Raw genomic sequence first — 18,542 nt, 5'->3', positions numbered from 1 at the left:
CTCGAGCCTAGAAGTTGTCATGCATACGATCCCTATGTTGAGGTCTCCAATCAAAACCTAACTCGCACAGGGAGCAAGCAAGCCTAAACATCAATCAAGTAAGCAAACACAAGCACAGGAGAGCAAGCACACATACTATATGCAAACAAGTGGCTCATACAAGGCTGGGCTTTAGTCAAGGGGTCATGTCAACCTCGACAAACAAGCCAGTTCTGTTAGGGTGTTTTGAGCTCTTAACCCTAACATTGAGAGTTAGGGTGAGCAGATGAAAAGGTAATGAGGGTAAGACCTCATAGCTCTTAACCCGGGCCTGGGTGAGCTTGAATCAATGAAAGTGTGGGAGTCCAGAATGAGAACTCTACTCCACATGACTGACTCGGTATACAACGATCTTGGGTGTTTATTCAAAATGCATCAGCACGTAGTGCGAGCAAGATGAAAGACTCAACTGAATAGCAGGGGATGGATTGCACATCCCTTCTATCTGCCAATGCCTCTTCACTTCGGAGGTCTTTGAAGTACAAGGCACAAAGATAAACAAGCACAAACATTGCCTCTTAAGGAGGGCTTCAGACAGGTGCCTGCCAAAAGAACATGACAGGTCTTCCAGACTACATGGAGAATAGGAAGTTACCTAGGTGGTATGCCAACCACAAGCAAAGCAACTCAAACAATGAGTTAAAGCGGCTAAAGTACCTGTAGGAAAAGCTAAACAATCAGCACTATGTTCAGACAAACAAACAACAGATAACAACAGTCAGACAACCAATATGTACAACATGTAAGCCATAAGGCAAACACTCAAGTGATTCACCAAAGGACCTACAAAAGAACTAAAGGTTAGCAAACATAGAAAATAGCCAAGCTCAAATGATGAGGCAACATCAATCATGGAGATGAATGCTTGAACCTGAAATTCAAAGCTCAAATGTGAGTACAAACCCCTAGGGCAAAAGCCTAGGGTCAAAGGTGAATCAAAAAGTCAAAACAGAACTTGATATTCAACATGAAGCAACTACATTCAATCAAGAACATGTCCTAAAAAGGACCAAGTCAAAATCATCAAGAAAAGTCATCAATTGCACAAGATAAGGCAAAAGGTACACAAGGTGATCACACTTGGACATGAAGAATCAAAATTCCATATTAAATCAGAAATGACTCAAACAATTCTGGAAATTTTCATGAGTACACAACATATCAAACATAATCATCATGCCAAAAATTATAAACATAGGAGCTCAATTGATAAGACAATGAAAATGGAGAAGATCAACATCAAATTGTGTGACACACATTGTCACACCATACAATCATGTGGCTAAAACAGAAATGAAAAATGAGAAAAATACACTCATATTTTTTGGATCAATATTAAAATTAGTATGAATTAATGAAAATAAATCAAATAAAACAAAAAATTAGAAAATAGAAAAAACGTGGACCACTTGATCTCACTCATTAATTGAGATGGAAAATCAAGTGGCTGCTAACGCGCGTTCCATGATGGACACAAGTCAAAGCAATGTATGGATGGTATGCAAAACCAAGGTACGAGATTAAAACAATTGAAATGGATCATGTGGTTCAGATGAATGCCAGCACACCACCGGAGCCAAAGCTCCGGTCTCTTTCTCCGATGAGTTTCACCTAACTGGTTCACTCACAACAATCACCAAAATTAAAAAGAAGGACATGAATTTAAAGTAAAAATGCTCAGGAGCTCGAATCTAGCCTCAATTTCTCCTAACCCCAAGTATATTGAAAGATACAGGGAGTTGAATTTTGAGGTGTATGATCTTAGTTGCTTCGATTTGACCTCAAAGCAACTCAATCTTGTTTCCTACATTGGAAGGACTTTAGACAACCAACGATAAAGAAGAATTATGGAGAATTAAGTGAGAATCGAAGGGATGAAAATTTCTGGAAAATACCTTCAATGCAGGTCTATATTCAATCGATCTTGCTCTTGCTTGCTATTGATTTTGGTCAGGACACTTGATGGAATGGAATTGGATGAACAAAAGGCATAAGACTCTTGGAGTTTTGAATCTTAAAATAGTGGACATTCAAACTCAATTTCTAATGGAAATTCTCAAGCTCACATATAGTGGAGATTCAAGCTCACATATGCCAAATGATGATCCAATGTTCAAGCCATGCGCAGGTCACACATATCTTGTCCAAATGTGATGAAATTGGACATTTTGGAAAGGTTAGGTCAAGAGGAACAACTTCCATGTTAAACACTTTTTAATTTGAAGCTTGGATCATGATGAATTTTGAGGTGGAAGTTGGGAAAATGAAACATGTCAAAAAGTTTTCTACGTGTCAAGCCATATATTCACTTATTCCACCTTGGCTAACTTTTTATGAGAGCTTCAAACGAAAAAGTTTACTTTATCAAAGTTCTAGATATCTCAATATGATTCAAAATGGTCACAAATTTGACCTCATTTGCATTTAATCTGAAGGAGTTATGCATTTTTGAAGTTGGGGAAAATTACTTGTTCAATTGCATTGGTACAAAATGACCTATAATGTATCCTCATATCACATGCACATAAAAGTTGAATTTTCTCTTCCTCCAAACATCAAAGTTTAGTTAGAAATATTTAATTTGATTGTGCAACTTGTAAATCTTTCATGTCATAAAAATTGAGCAAGTTATGGCCTTGGGAAGTTGACCTCCAAATTAGGGTTTAGACAAAATGACCTATAATCTTTCACCATACAAAATGACTTTCAAAGAAAAACTAGCTCTAGACCTCAACATGAAAGTTGTTTGTAATGTCATTTAGAGTAACCTTGCTCTTGGAATCATTTTTATATGACAAACATTGTAGGACATAGGGTCTAGGGAACCCCAATTTTGATCAGATGAATTCCTCTGGTCAACCACCATGAACCAACTTTCTAGCTTGCCATTCGCTTGAGTTTTGGGACTCATGGAGGATCATATATGCATAAGATTGTGTAATTTGGAGTATCCCTTGAAATATTTGATCAATTGGTGAAGAAGCTTGTTGGAGAAGTTACACAAGATACCCAGATGAATTAGGATTTACAAGGCAAACCAACTCCAAACTCTTGATAATTTCTTGATCAAAATAACATGTGAATACCATGGGAATTCATATATGATGCTTAGATCCATATTAAACCAATCTTGATTGAGCTCCTTGCATTAAGGGTCTTAAACCCTATATATGAGCTTGATGAATCAAAGGTGAAGATGTGCACTACCTACAAAAGAGTTAGACAAATACAAAGACATGTTTTTGGTATTTTTGTTAGTAAAAAATGATAAAATACAAAGTATGATACAATCAAATGTGCTTGGTGATCTCTCCCAATGTAAACCCAATGAATGAGGGGTAAGGAGGATGCCAAGGTGTGATCCCAATGCTAATGCAAATGATGAGATAGCATGAGGGATATTAGGGTCAAAATTGGGGACTTACACTCTCTAGGTTTTATCCTTAGTACACTCCTTTGGGATGGTTCTTCACTTGACTCCATGCTCGTGACTCAAAGGAAACCCTTTGATTCTTCGTTGCTCCAATCAAGTCTTGTCAATATCAATGGAACTTGGGTGTTGATAAGGTGAAGACCATAATCCACCAAAATGGATGATTGATCTTGACAATGACTTAATTCATCCCTTGACCTTTGTTTGTTTGCCTTGTGTGTGATCCCTTATTTGTGATTGTTGCATTCATGCATTCATGCGCATCATGACATTCATCACACAAAAAATAACTTCAAGGAACTAAGGTCTTATTTACAAATATTTCCGGACTATGGATTATGGACGAAGGAACACTAAGAAGTACAATTTCAGATGTCCTGATTTGAAAGAGCTAAGGAAGTTGTCATCTTTTGTATTAGATCCCTTAGACTTCAAGCAGCGTCATGGGAAGCTTTTTTCTATATTATCTGCTGATGTGGTTGAAGGACTCTTGAGTGTGTTGGTTCAGTTTTATGACCCTCTCTACCGTTGCTTCACTTTTCTCGATTATCAGCTTGTGCGTGCATTAGAGGAGTATGCCCATCTCTTGGGAATACATGTTTCTGACAAGATTCCTTTTAGTGGATTGGAAGAGATTCCCATATCGCATATCATAGATGAAGCTCTTCATCTGAAGAAGTCTCAGATTGAGGCTCACTGGGTTAAAAAAGGAGGAATATTTGGGTTGACTTCTGAGTTCCTCATAGGGAAATCTATTGTCTTTTCTCAAGCCAGTAGTATGGATGCTTTCGAAGCCATCTTTGTGTTGGTCATATATGGTTTAGCTCTGTTCCCTAACATTGACGATTTCGTTGATGTTAATGCCATTAGAATCTTCTTGATTAGGAATCATGTGCCTAATCTGTTGGGTGATATGTACTTCTCTTTGCATTTGAGGAATTCTAAAGGGGGTGGTACTATTATGTGTTGTGTCCCTCTTCTGTACGAGTGGTTTATTTCGCATATGCCTTAAATGCTTGCTTTTGTGGAGAATAAGGAATGTCTATGGTGGTCTCAGAGACTTATGTCCCTTACAAATGATGATATTGTTGGGTATGATTATTCATTGAGTAGCTTGGATATTATTGATAGTTATGGTGAAATCTCTAATGTGCCTCTCATTGGTACACAAGGAGGAATCAGCTACAACCTTGCTTTGGCTCGTCGTCAACTTGGGTTCCCCTTGAGAGACAAACCTAATAACACTCAGTTAGAAGGTATTTTATATCAAGAGGGTAAAGATCCCCAACATTTGAAGTAGAAGATGATACATGCTTGGAATAATGTGCATAGGAAAGGAAGATCTGAGCTTGGTCTGTGCAACTGTGTAGTTTTGGAAGCTTACACTACTTGGGTGAAAAAGAGAGCTTTGGAGGTGAAGGTGTCGTGTGATTGTGAAAGACCTATGTATTTGGTTGTGGGTGAGCCATCAACTCTCCCTAACTAAGATGTAGAGGAGTTGGAAGACGCACTTGCCAAGATGAAGCAAGAGAGAGACATGTGGAAAGAGTGGATCCATGCTTTAAGCTGAAAGCATGAGGAGTTACACCTTGACTCCAAGGACAAAGATGCGCTTATTGAACTTCTTGAACACCGAGCAGTGAAGAGACAGAGAGAGCCAGAGGGTCTATCTTCCTCTAGTATGCCTTATCCTTCCGGTGCTTGGAAAAAGATTGTTGATCAGCTTGTCCTTGAGAAGGATCAGATGAAGACATCTTTTGAGTCCGAGATCCGACGAATCTGAAGGAAGTATGCGGCTGCAAATAGATCATCTAACACTATTATTAGGGGATCCTTAGGATGAATAATTTCCTTTTCTCTGGTATTTGTACTTTGGTTTCTGATATTGTACTCAGTGTAATACTTCCAAATTTTATGAATGAAAGAGATTTTATGGTCAATCAAATTGTTATTATTATTATTATTATTATATGTTTGCAAATAAAACAATATGTTCCTTGAAATAAAATTAAAAAAAAAACATTGCATTTCATGCATCATTTGCATAACAGGTTTTCTTTTGCCAGATGTCTTATTGGTTATTCTTTTATGGTTCAACAAAGAATCATGGAGCATTTGGAAAAAGAGAATAGAGAGCTGAAGGATGAGATTGCTCGGTTGACTACTATGATGGGGTCTGTTCTTGCTGCGCAGAATCAGTCTCACCAACTCCCGCAACTCCTCCCCAAAGGATTGTTATCTCCGAGGTTGCAACCTCCACCATACCCGTTGCTGCTACTCATTTCGGTCAGTCAATGCCTGCCGGATTCCCGTGGGTGATGCCACCAAACTTTATGCCTGAAGAGTTTGCACCCACATTCGCTTATATGTCGCGATCTAGCCCGGTCATGTCTGTTCTACCTCCAGTTGTTCATACCTTGCCTCGTGTTGAAGACACCATCTACCATTCTGAGCCGCCTGAAGGCCTATATGTTAATGAGAAAATGGATGAAATGAAGGGTCATTTCCTTGAGTTGCGCAAGGAGTTGAAAACATTGAGAGGAAAAGACATGTTTGGGAAGAGTGTTGTTGAACTCTACTTAGTACCGTACGTGAAGATCCCGATGAAGTTCAAAGTCCCTGACTTTGAAAAATATAAGGGAAATACTTGTCCACTTATCCACCTTGTTATGTACACCAGAAAGATGTCAACTCAAACTGATATTGATCAGTTTCTGATTCACTACTTTCAAGACAGTTTGACTAGTGCTGCTCTGTGATGGTATATGGGACTAGACAATGCTAGTGTTCGCACGTTCAATGATTTTGGTGAAAATTTTGTGAAAAAGTACAAGTATAATATGGACATGGTGCCTGATAGAGATCATGTAAGGTTTATGTCTCAGAAGGATAAGGAGACATTTAAAGAGTATGCTCAGAGATGGAGGGAACTTGCTGCTCAGATTAATCCTCCATTGGAAGAGAAGGATATGCGAAGATTTTCCTGAAGACCCTGAGTTCGTGTTCTTACAAATGTATGATTGTCAGTGCCCCTAGTGACTTTACCGAGATGGTAAACATGGGGATGAGGTTAGAAGAAGGAGTCAGTGAAGGACGTCTGTCTAAGGAAGAAGCGATGACCAGTAAGAAGTATGGGAGTGGTTTTCCCAAAAAGAAGGAATGGTAAACCAATGCAATATCTGTAGGGAGACAAAGGAGGCCTCATGTCAGAAGAAATCCTCAACTACGTTAGCATCAACATCAAGTTTCATCAGTAATTCCAGTGTTTTCAAACAATTCCAACAATCAATCAGTGCCAATTCAACAACAACGTCAACAACAACCGCAACAAAGAACCAACAACAACAACAACAATAATCAACAACAAAACTTTGAGAGGAAGAAGGTCTCTTTTGACCCTATTCCTATTTCATACGCCAAACTCTATCCATCTTAGGTTCTCAAGAACCTAATTCAACTAAGAAATCCACATCAAATTCCTGAACCACTTCCATGGTGGTATAAGCCTGAACACAGTTGTACCTTTCATCAAGGAGCTTCTGACCGTGATATTGAGAACTGTTACCCATTGAAGTATGACGTCCAAAAACTTGTGAAGAGTGAAATGATGTCCTTTGACGACCGTGGGCCGAATGTGAAAGCCAATTTGTTGCCCGTCCATGGTAATTCCTTTGTCAATATGGTAGATGGTTGTCCTGGAGAATATAAGGTTTATGACGTGCGCCATATCAGACAGTCATTGGTTACAATTCATAGAGATATATGTTTGGTCAGTGAGTGTGAGCATGACCATGATGGTTGTATGATATGCAGCGTGAACCCTCGAGGATGTGTCGTTGTCAAGAGGGACATTCAAAGATTGATGGATGAAGGGATTATCCAAGTTTATTAGTCAAGAGAGGTAGATGATGTCAATATGTTTGTGCTAGTGTTCAAGACCCCTGAGCGGGTAGTAATTCAATTTGATAGTAGCAGCAACAACAACGTCAATAGATCGGTATCACCGTTAGTAATACGGTTAGTGGGCCCCATCCCGTATGCATCCGATAAAGATGTGCCTTATTAGTATAATGCCGCAATGGTGGAGAATGGTCAAGAGGTTCCATTGCCTACAACAAATTTTGTTTTGAATATTACGAAGGTGACCCGTAGCGGTCGTGTGTTTGGTCCCGTCTTTTCAAAGGATGTAGAAGAGGCTGCTGTTAGTAAAAAGGTAGTTATGCCTGCGGTGAATCCAGTTAGTACTCCTGTGTGTCAATCTGGTGAATCCAACAAATTGAAGCCTAACAATGATGATGAAGTGTTAAAGTTGATTAAGAGAAGTGAGTTTAATATGGTGGAGCGGCTTCTCCAAACTCCATCGAAGATTTTAGTGTTGTCTCTGCTGATGAATTATGAAGCACACAGAGAAGCATTGCAAAAATTGCTAGAGCAAGCCTATGTGGAGCATGACCTGAGTGTGGATCAATTTGACCACATTGTGGCTAACATTACTTCTTGCAACAATATGAGTTTTTATGATGAAGAACTTCCTGAGGAAGGCATAAATCATAATTTGGAACTTCATATTTCAAGGAACTGCAAGGAGGATGCATTGTTGAATGTTTTGGTTGATACTGGTTTGTCTTTAAATGTACTCCCAAAATCGACTTTGTCCATATTATCCTACCAAAGCACCCCGATGAGGTATATTGGCGTGATTCTCAAAGCGTTTGATGGTTCTCGAAAAACTGTCATTGGAGAAGTGGACCTTCAGTTGAAGATAGGTCTGAGTGATTTTCAAATTACTTTTCAAGTAATGGATATTCACCCTTCCTATAGTTGTTTACTGGGAAGGCCGTGGATAAATGAAATTGGAGTTGTACCGTCTACTCTGCACCAGAAATTGAAATTTGTGAAGAACAACAAGCTTGTCGTTGTTGGTGGAGAGAAAGCGCTTCTGGTGAGCCATCTCTCATCTTTTACATATGTTGAAGCTAAGGAGGAGGTTGGAACTCCGTTTCAATCCTTGTTTATTGATGAAGTGAAGAAAACTGGGGCACCCATGTCTTCTTATAAAGATGCTTAGAAAACTGGGGTCGTATGGTAGAAGTTGCAAAGAACAAGAATATGGCCGGATTGGGTTTTCAACAAGGGTCGTTCAATGTCAAAGCTGAAGAAGTGCAACCGAGTTTCTGTGGCGGAGGGCTCATTCATGGTAATGAATAACACTCAGCTGCTATAATTGAGGATGATGAAGACGAAGATTGCGCCAACTTTGTGACGCATGGCTAGATTAGCAACAATTGTGTTGTTGTTGATATTCCCGTTATTGTCCATCGCTCTAAGTAATTTGTTTTTCATGTTTTAAGAAAACTCCTTCTCCTATGCCTAAGGGAGGAGTGAACATTGTTAGGCATTTTCAGTTATCATTAATAAAATGCAATTCTATTCATCCACATATATGATGTTTTATTTTTACTTTTTGCCTTTCTGAAAAATGGTAATCACAAAAAAACAGAAATAAATAAATAATAATTGTCCATCTACATAATATTTAGTCACAATTCACTTCTCTAAAATCAAAATATCAAATCATTATGCGGGTTGGTTCCTAAACCCATTGAATACAATGATCCTACTCCCTTTTCAAACGTTGATTTCCCTGTGTTTGAGGCTGAGGAAGAGACTAACGAACAAGTATCTGATGAATTATCATGTCTACTTAAACATGAGGAAAAAGTCATTCAGCCATTCGAAGAGCAGATTAAGTTGGTCAACTTGGGTTCTGAAGAGGATGTGGAAGTCAAGATTGGGTCTCAATTGTGTCCAGAAGCTAAAAAGGGGTTGATTGATCTTCTTCGATAATATTCAAATGTGTTTGCTTGGTCCTATCAAGACATGCCTGGTTTGGATTGTGAGATTGTGGAGCATAGATTTCCGTTGAAGCCAGAATGCCCGTCGGTCAAGCAGAAGTTTAGGAGGGCTCATCCTAATATGGAAGTGAAGATCAAAGAAGTACAAAAGAAGATTGATGTTGGATTTCTTAATAACTCCGAGTATCCGCAGTGGGTGGCCAATATTGTGTTTGTTCCGAAGAAGGATTGAAAAGTCCGCATATGTGTCGATTATAGAGATTTGAACAAAGCTAGTCCAAAAGATGATTTCCCTCTGCCACACAATGATATGTTGGTAGACTATACAGCCAAATTCAAAGTCTTTTTGTTTATGGACGGATTTTTCGGTTATAATCAAATCAAGATGGCACCCGAAGATATGGAGAATACCATATTCATTACGCACTAGAGAACATCTTGTTATAGAGTGATGCCTTTCGGTTTAAAGAATACTGTTGCAATATACCAGAGAGCTATGACCACTCTTTTTCATGATATGATGCATAAAGAGATCAAAGTCTATGTTGATGATATGATTGCCAAATCAAGTGATTAAGAAGAACATGTTGAGCATTTGTTGAAGTTATTCCAGCGTTTAAGGAAGTATAAACTCCACTTGAATCCCAATAAGTGTACATTTGGTATTCGTTCTGGCAAGTTGTTGGACTTTATTGTCACTGAGAAGGGTATTGAAGTTGATCCTGCCAAGGTCAAAGCAATACAAGAGATGCCTGTGCCTAAAACTGAGAAGCAAGTCAGAGGTTTTCTCGGCCGTTTGAATTATATCTCAAGATTTATATCGCATATGACTGCCACATGTGCGCCTATATTCAAGCTTCTTCAGAAAGATCATTCTTGTGATTGGACCGAGGATTGTCAGAAATCTTTTGACAGCATCAAAGAGTATCTGCTCGAGCCTCCGATTCTATCTCTGCCTGTTGAAGGAAGAGCTTTAATCATGTATTTGACTGTGCTTAATGAAAGTATGGGTTGTGTTCTTGGTCAGCAAGATGAAACTGGAAATAAAGAATATGTTATTTACTACCTCAGTAAGAAATTCACCGACTCTGAGACTCAGTATTCTATGCTTGAAAAGACTTGTTGCGCATTGGCTTGGGCTGCTAAGCATTTGCGTCAGTATATGTTGAATCATACTACTTGGTTGATATCCAAAATGGATCCAATCAAGTATACTTTTTAGAAGCCTTCTTTAATTGGGAGGATTGTCCATTGACATATGTTGTCATCTGAGTATGATATTGAATACCGATCTCAAAAAGCGATTAAAGGTAATGTCTTGGCTGACCATTTGGCTCACCAACCAATTCAAGTCTATCAGTTAGTGCAGTATGATTTTCCTGACGAAGAGATTTTATACTTGAAAATGAAAGATTGTGATGAACCATTGCTTGAGGAAGGGCCAGAACCTGGTTCCCGTTGGGGTATGGTATTTGATGGAGTTGTTAATCAATATGGTAATAGCATTGGGGCAATGATTATTACTCGGCAAGGCACTAATTTTCCATTTACAGTTAGATTGACTTTCAAGTGTACGAACAACATGGATGAGTATGAAGCTTGCATTATGGGGCTTGCAAAGGCCATTGATCTCAGAATCAAATATCTTGACATCTATGGAGATTCAACTTTGGTTATAAATCAGATCAAAGATGAACGAGAGACGAATAAACCCGGTTTGATACCATATAGAGATTATGGGAGGAGGATCATTATATCCCTCGAGATGAAAACCAGATGGCATATGCTCTTGCAATGTTGGCTTCAATGATTGTGGTGAAATTCTGGAATGAAGTTCCTAATTTGATTGTAATGCGTCTTGATATGCCAGCTCATGTGTTTGCCGTTGAAGAAGTCAAAGATGAAAATACGTGGTGTTTCGATATCAAATGTTTCCTGCAAAGTCAAATTTACCCGTCCGGGGCATCTTTTCAAGATAAGAAGACTTTGAGAAGATTAGTTGGCAACTTCTACCTGAATGGTGATGTTCTTTATAAAAGGAACTTCGATATGGTTTTGATCAGATGCATGGATAGACATGAAGCAGACTTATTCATGACTGAAGTCCATGAAGGTTCCTTTGGTACTCATCCCAATAGACATGCCATGGCTAAGAAGATGTTGAAAGCAGGTTACTATTGGCTGGCAAATGAATCTAATTGTTGCAAGTTTGTGAAGAAATTCCACAAGTGCCAAATATATGCAGATAAAATTCATGTTCCTCCGACACTTTTGAATTTCATTTCCTCTCCATGGCCCTTCTCCATGTGGGGAATTGGTATGATTGGAATGATTGAGCCTAAAGCTACGAAAGAACATCGTTTCGTTTTGGTGGCTATTGACTAATTCACAAAGTTGGTTGAAGCGGCATCGTATGCGAATGTAACCAAGTAAGTTGTTCGAAGGTTTATCAAGAATCAGATTATATATCGGTATGGTGTGCCAAGTAAGATCATCACTAACAATGGATCTAAATTGAATAATAACATGGTGGAAGCTCTTTGCAAAGACTTTAAGATTGCAAACCATAATTCTTCTCCCTACAGATTTAAGATGAATGGGGTTGTTGAAGTTGTGAACAAGAACATCAAGAAGATCATTCGGAAGATGGTTGTAACCTACAAAGATTGGCATGATATGGTCCCATTTGCTTTGCATGGGTACCGTACATCTATCCACACTTCAACTAGGGCAACCCATTTCTCACTTGTTTATGGTATGGAAGTTGTGCTCCCAGTAGAGGTTGAGATCCCATCATTGCGTGTCTTGATGGAAGCTATGTTGACAGAAGTTGAATAGTGTCAGACCAGGCATGATCAACTGAATTTGATTGAAGAGAAGACATTGACTGCCATGTGTCATGGTCAGTTATACCAGCAGAGAATGAAAAAAGCATTTGACAAGAAGGTAAGGCCTCGTGTGTTTAGAGAAGGTGACTGGATGCTCAAGAAGACCTTATCTTTCAAACCAGATGCTAAGGGCAAATGGACTCCTAACTATGTGTAGTGGGGTATTCGTTACCTTTAGATTTATTGACTAAATCGAAAGTAAATCATACAATTCGAGTCTCCACCGCAATTCTATTTATCCAAAGGAAAGGTTAGAAAGCGAACAAAAGCCGAGAAGTTTTATCAAATCAAAAACTAATAAAAATATCAGAGATCTAGGTAAGGCGGTTGGTTATGAAATGGGAATGTTTTAAGCACCCAAAACATCCTTAGTACTCTAAGGGAGCCCTTTTTGCAAATGTTGTATGTAGGTTGGTATTTGTGAAAATATTTGTGCAAACATGATTGGAGAGATGAGAATTAATAAATCCATTGCCTACGTACCATCCCAAAGGTAGGATCAAAACCTCGTAGTTCGAGGTAAAAATCTCAAAAGATATGGGTGAATTGATTTGGTCAAAAGCCTTAAGGTATTTTGTTATCAAAGGGAGAAAACTCAACCTAAACCAACAATCCACCATGTGAGGAGAGCTTCAACATACTAGGGAGGGATCCACCCTATAATAAGTATGGAAGACTTATAGTCCAATCAATAAGGATAAGGTGAGGTTTACATCAACCACTATGATAACTCAAACCTATGGCTAATGTTTATGAAAAAGGTTTTAACAAAGGTGGTCATTGGAACCACAAAAAAAAACTTGAGTGAGTTGTATTTACAAGTTAGAAGTATTCACAAAATGAAGTCAAAGTTGACTTAAGATTTAATTCAAAATAAGTATTAATGAAAAGAGTTTGAAAAATCAAAGGCATATGGCCTAGGTTTCTAGTTTTGAAAACAATGTCAATGTTTGCACAAAATGAGTTTGGCTTGGGTTAGAGTGGAGAGAAGAAGAGAAGGGCTAGTCCTAAACATGCAAAGATGAGAGAAGAGATAAAACCCTTGGAGTTCCTTTCTTGAGATCATAAAGATGACTCAAGATGCTTCTTTCCTTTGGACTTAGCAAGCAACAAGCAATTAACTCAAGCAATCAAGCAAATATTCAATCAAGCTAGGATCTCCATTTGGCTTCTCTTTCTCTTAACTTGGATGCTCATGATAATGGTTCTTCTAACTATCTCAAGTTTGGAATCCCTATCACACAAGAAAAAACAATCAAAAAGTTCACAATGCAATAAGAGGAATGGACAAAGAGAGAGTTTAGATTAAGGGTCCTTTCAAGTCAACTTCAAGATTTAAGCATTCTAAAGGCATGAGGCCTAACTGCTCTTCAACAAATTAGCATTCTAAAGGCATGAGGCCTAGTTTCTCTTGAACTCCATTTAGCATAGGTAAGGTCCTAATTCTAAGTCCTTTCTCCTTTTTTTTCATTGGGTTCACACAAATAAAACAAAACAAGCACAAGGCAATAATATATTTACACAATAATGTGCTCAAGTGAGCAAAAGGCAAATGACATAAACATAAACATGAGCTCAAATGAGCAAAGGGAAAAGGCAATATGAATAAATGAGCAAGAAATTAAATTGCATTAAACTAAATTGCAAGAATTAAATGCTTGGATTAAAAGTTAGTAATTAGTAGTCAGTGTTAGTATGCCATAAGGCAATTTAGCGCTATGTTAAGCAATCGTAAGTGGACTAATGTAGTAGTCACACCTATCTGAGGCCGGTCAATAAAACTATAGGCAAATAAACACAAGTTAGAGATCATGACTAGTAAGCCAAGCTCCTACAACTTGCCATGCCAAAAGAAAAGAAGAATGACCTTGTATGGATTTTAGGTGTTTTGCTTGACCAAGAAGCAACATATCTTGGACACAAAGCAATTCACTTGATCTTTGATCAAGTTGAATTTGATTTGGATCAAAGAAGGTTAAGCCCATCATATGTCAAGGCTAACCACAAATTATTAACTCATTGGTCAAAAGAAAAAGAAGAAGATGAGAGATGAAGATGAAATGTACAAAATGAAAATTCAAAAGACATAATTGAAACACAATGATCAAATGTGAATGGGATCAACATCAATCAATGGTAAACAGAAGTGAAATGAAGATTAGAAGTCAAGAAAGGTCAAACATATTTTTGGTATTTTTTTGAATTACAATAATACATAAAATAAAATGAAAAAATTAAGGTCAAACTTCAAATCCAATTCAAATAAACTTGAATAAGTCCAATTGGATCATCATAAGTCTAACATGGTCAAACAAGTTTTGACAAATTTTCTCAAAATTTTTTTAAAACAGAAACTATTTTTAAACACTTAAAAATGAAGAAAAATAATACAAATGGACTAAAATCTCAAATAAATCTCAAATCAATTAAGAAATTGATGAGAATATTTTTCATAGACTTATCATCATTCATATGTATTATGATTTTTTTTTAGCATTTTTGAATATCAAAAAGTATTTTAAATGAATTAAAAACTATCAAAAATGAAATAATTCACAAAAAATATTAAATGGAACCATAAAAATAATTAAAAATCAGATTATGAAACTAGAATTTAAGAGAAAAATTTTGCAATTGGTCCCATATTTTTGTGATTCAAAATAAAAGAATTATGAATTTTTGAAAATAAATGGATTTAAAGAAAATAAAACAGAAATTATAAAAAGAGAAAAAATATGGAGCACATCATCCAACCTCATTAAGTGACGTGGACCATCATGTGGCTCAGATACGCGCGCTCATTGTGTTCCCCAGTCAAATGCAAAACACGTTGGATTAAAAATAGTCAAACATAACAAAGGCTCATATTAGATCTAGAGAGTTGGATCCAAAGGCCAGGCGAGTTCCACGTGCGGACGGTGGTGGAAACCACCGTCTTCTCCGGTGAGCAAGCAAAAACCGGCCACTAGTTGCAGGTTTTGCAACCTCAACCAAAACACACGATTCTTATACCAAATTAAAGTTGGGGTGACGTACATCACCCCTGTAACCTTAGATTTCACTCAAGATCCTTATGGAAGGAGAAATCTGAGGTGGGAAATCTAGGTGTTCAATCTGAAGTTCATCAATTCACAAAATTAAAGCCACCATTGGCTTGCCTCTCACACGAGTACTTCAGAAAACCAAACAAACTCAAGCAAAGCACAATATATAGTGAGATTCGAAGCAAAACAGTTGAGATGTAAACCTCTTGAGGTATGGTATTAGTGCAAGGCTTAGGAATTAGTATTGAAGATCAACTGATGTTGTTGAAAATCGAACTTGAAAAGTGAAATGAAAATGAAAAATTCCTTTGGTGGGAGGTTAGGAATCAATTCCAGTAGAGTCTTAGGCGCCTTCAGGTTGATCATTCAATGAAGCAAGCATCCTATTTATAGATGAAATGGAAAGCAAGCAAAGAAACAACTCGTGTGCATGATCATTGGGTCCTCCATGCATGGGCGTGTACAGCCGCGTGTGAGGCCCAAAACCAATTGAAAATGAATTCTGATCTGATTTGAAGCAAGTTTGGACGTGCAGATTGAATGGCATTGGCTTGTGCATGAAGGTTTCACATGGATTCCATAAATGGTCACAAATGTTCCCTTCTTCGAAAGTCATACATAAAAAATCCAAACATAGGCATGTGAGTAATGGTTGGAAAGGTCTTAACACAAGGAACAAATTCTATGTTGAACAAAAATCCATTTGGAGTTTTGAAAATTGTGAAAATTGGTCATGAAGTTCAACGTACAAAACATGTATTTGAAAAATTTGCCAAAAAGGACTAACTTCAATCCCTTCTGTTCAATGATTCAAGCCTCAAATGGAAAAACCTAAAACATCAAAGTTGTAGATCGTTTAAATGCAATAAATTTGGACTTCAATTTTGCATCATTTGGATTTTTTATGTGAAAGTTATGGGCACTTGAGGTTGGACTTTTTCAAGATTCAATGGCTTTGGTCCTAAGTGACCTATAATGTTTTGTATTATCACATGTGTTTCTTTTAGGATTATGAAATTTTGTCCAACATAACAATTGAAGTAGACATCTCAAAATTTCCAATGAACTTGGTCTAATATGAAAATCATAAAAAATTAAGGAGTTAGGTCTTTGGGAAGTTGACCCAAAATAAGGGTTTCAGTCAAAATGACCTATAATGTTTTGAAATGAATGATGACTTTCCAAGTTTCAAATGAATTTTTGATGAACATGAAAGTTGTTAATATTGTTATTAATAACATGTTTTCTCTTGGGGTCATCTTCATTTGACAAACACATCAAAAGTTAGGTCTCAATGGATTTCAATTTAGTCAGATGATTTGACTGGTCAACTTCTCAAGTCCAAACTTCAAATCTTGATGAGTGAATAATTAAGGATACCTACATAGGCTCATATATGCATAAAAGGATGAATGAAAGAACTTCCCTTGATTGAATTTAGTCATAGGTTGAGGTTGCTTCATGAGCAAGGCACAATCAATGCACAGTTGAATTAGGGTTTCCGTGGGAAACAATCCTCAAGCCCTTTGGTTTATCTTGATCAAATTGGAAAATTGAGATACTTGGGAGACATATAAGATGATTTAGAGCTTTGGGAACCATTGTCATGCTTGCTTTCATCTTCATTTGGCCACTTCAATGGGGATAGGAGCCTCCTAGGAGCCTTGGATCACATGACTGCTTAAGCTTAAAAAAAACAAGTTAGTGACATATTTTTGTGCTTTTGGTTAGTAAGCAAATTAAGAAAAGCAATAATATACAATTCAAGCATGCTTGGTGGTCTCAAACCAACTCTCACAAATCCCAACCCAAGGGTTAAGGAGCCAAGATGCTATGGTCCTTGAGGCAAATGCAATGAGCAATGATATGATGCCATGAGGGATCTTAGGGTCAAAATTAGGGTCTTACATATGCCCCTATTTAAGGTCATTCTAGCCGGAGATATGAAGGTTAAAATCTTCGTCTCGACGAGGTAGAATGGGCTTAAATAATAACAAAGAGACAAATTTTGGTCCCTAAGAGACCTCGTGATGCAAATGTATTCAAAAGTTAATACTCTATGGGGTTATATGGCCACAAAGAAAAGGAAATCAGGAGAAACTGAAAGTCCATAGGAGTAATACACTCACTAGGGAGACAGAGACTCTGGGAGAAATAAGGGTAAAAATGCGTGAGCAGGTCACGACTTAAAATAAATATATGGAAAGACTCGAGCTGACGCAAAGATGCATGTATTGGGGAATATGCCAATACAGCAAAACTATCCGCGAAGGATACTTCGGATAAAAATCCGGACTCAGGTGGGGATGTCCACAAAGGAACTCAGTTGAGGAAGAAAAATGAGGTATTACCGGTTACTGGGTAATAAACTCAAAGAGAGACATGTCATCGCACACCGTTATAAGGGTAGGAGAACAACACGCTCAGGGAGAAAGAATATCTAAGACCGGTATATGGGTGAGAGATATCCATCGTCCAAAGATCTGAGGAAAACCTAAAAGGTATATTTCAACTCAGGAAAATCTGACTCCACATGGGACAAAAAGTCATAATAGGGAGCAGAAGGGAAGGAACACCAAGGATACCGGTTATTGGGCATATAATAGGTGACCAACCAGGCGTGAATTGGGGAATAAATCCAAGACACTCATCATCCGAAAGGATGGCTGAAAAAGCAAACTCGATTACAGGATGGACATTCGATTCCATAATAAAATACAAATCTTACCCAACTAGGGAAGGATAAGATTTTGACTGAAGAGCGCATGAGATATATTATCTATTACCGTGAGAACGTAGATAACATACTCGCATGGAAGATTATCCACAACCGGTTACTGGGTTAATAAAGGATAAATCGACCGAAAAGAAAGGACATCGAGATACCGGTTACTAGGTATAAAATGATGACCAATCCAAAGGAGAAACAATCATTACCAAACAAGGGTAAATGAAAGATGACTCGCGGGGGATACATCGACAAAACCAATGATCCGGGAGATATATCACCGGTTACTGTGTGGTATACTCAAAAAATGAAGGAATATCAATACCGAATATTGGATAAAGATAACCAACAAAGAGGGGATTACATCTACCAGTTACAGGGTAGAAAACCACATAAAATAGGACTTACAACTATCGGTTACTGGATAGAAGGCCAGGAACTCCACTGGGGAGAAGATGGACAATTACTGTTTACTGGGCAATTGATCACCTAAACCACATGGAATTGCAGGGGAAATAACAAGAGAGGAGTCAATCCAAGAACAAACTAGAGAGA

The sequence above is a fragment of the Lathyrus oleraceus genome, chromosome 5 (genome assembly GCF_024323335.1).
Source record: "Lathyrus oleraceus cultivar Zhongwan6 chromosome 5, CAAS_Psat_ZW6_1.0, whole genome shotgun sequence".
Taxonomy (NCBI): Eukaryota; Viridiplantae; Streptophyta; class Magnoliopsida; order Fabales; family Fabaceae; genus Lathyrus; species Lathyrus oleraceus.
This window is presented reverse-complemented; position numbering follows the sequence as displayed.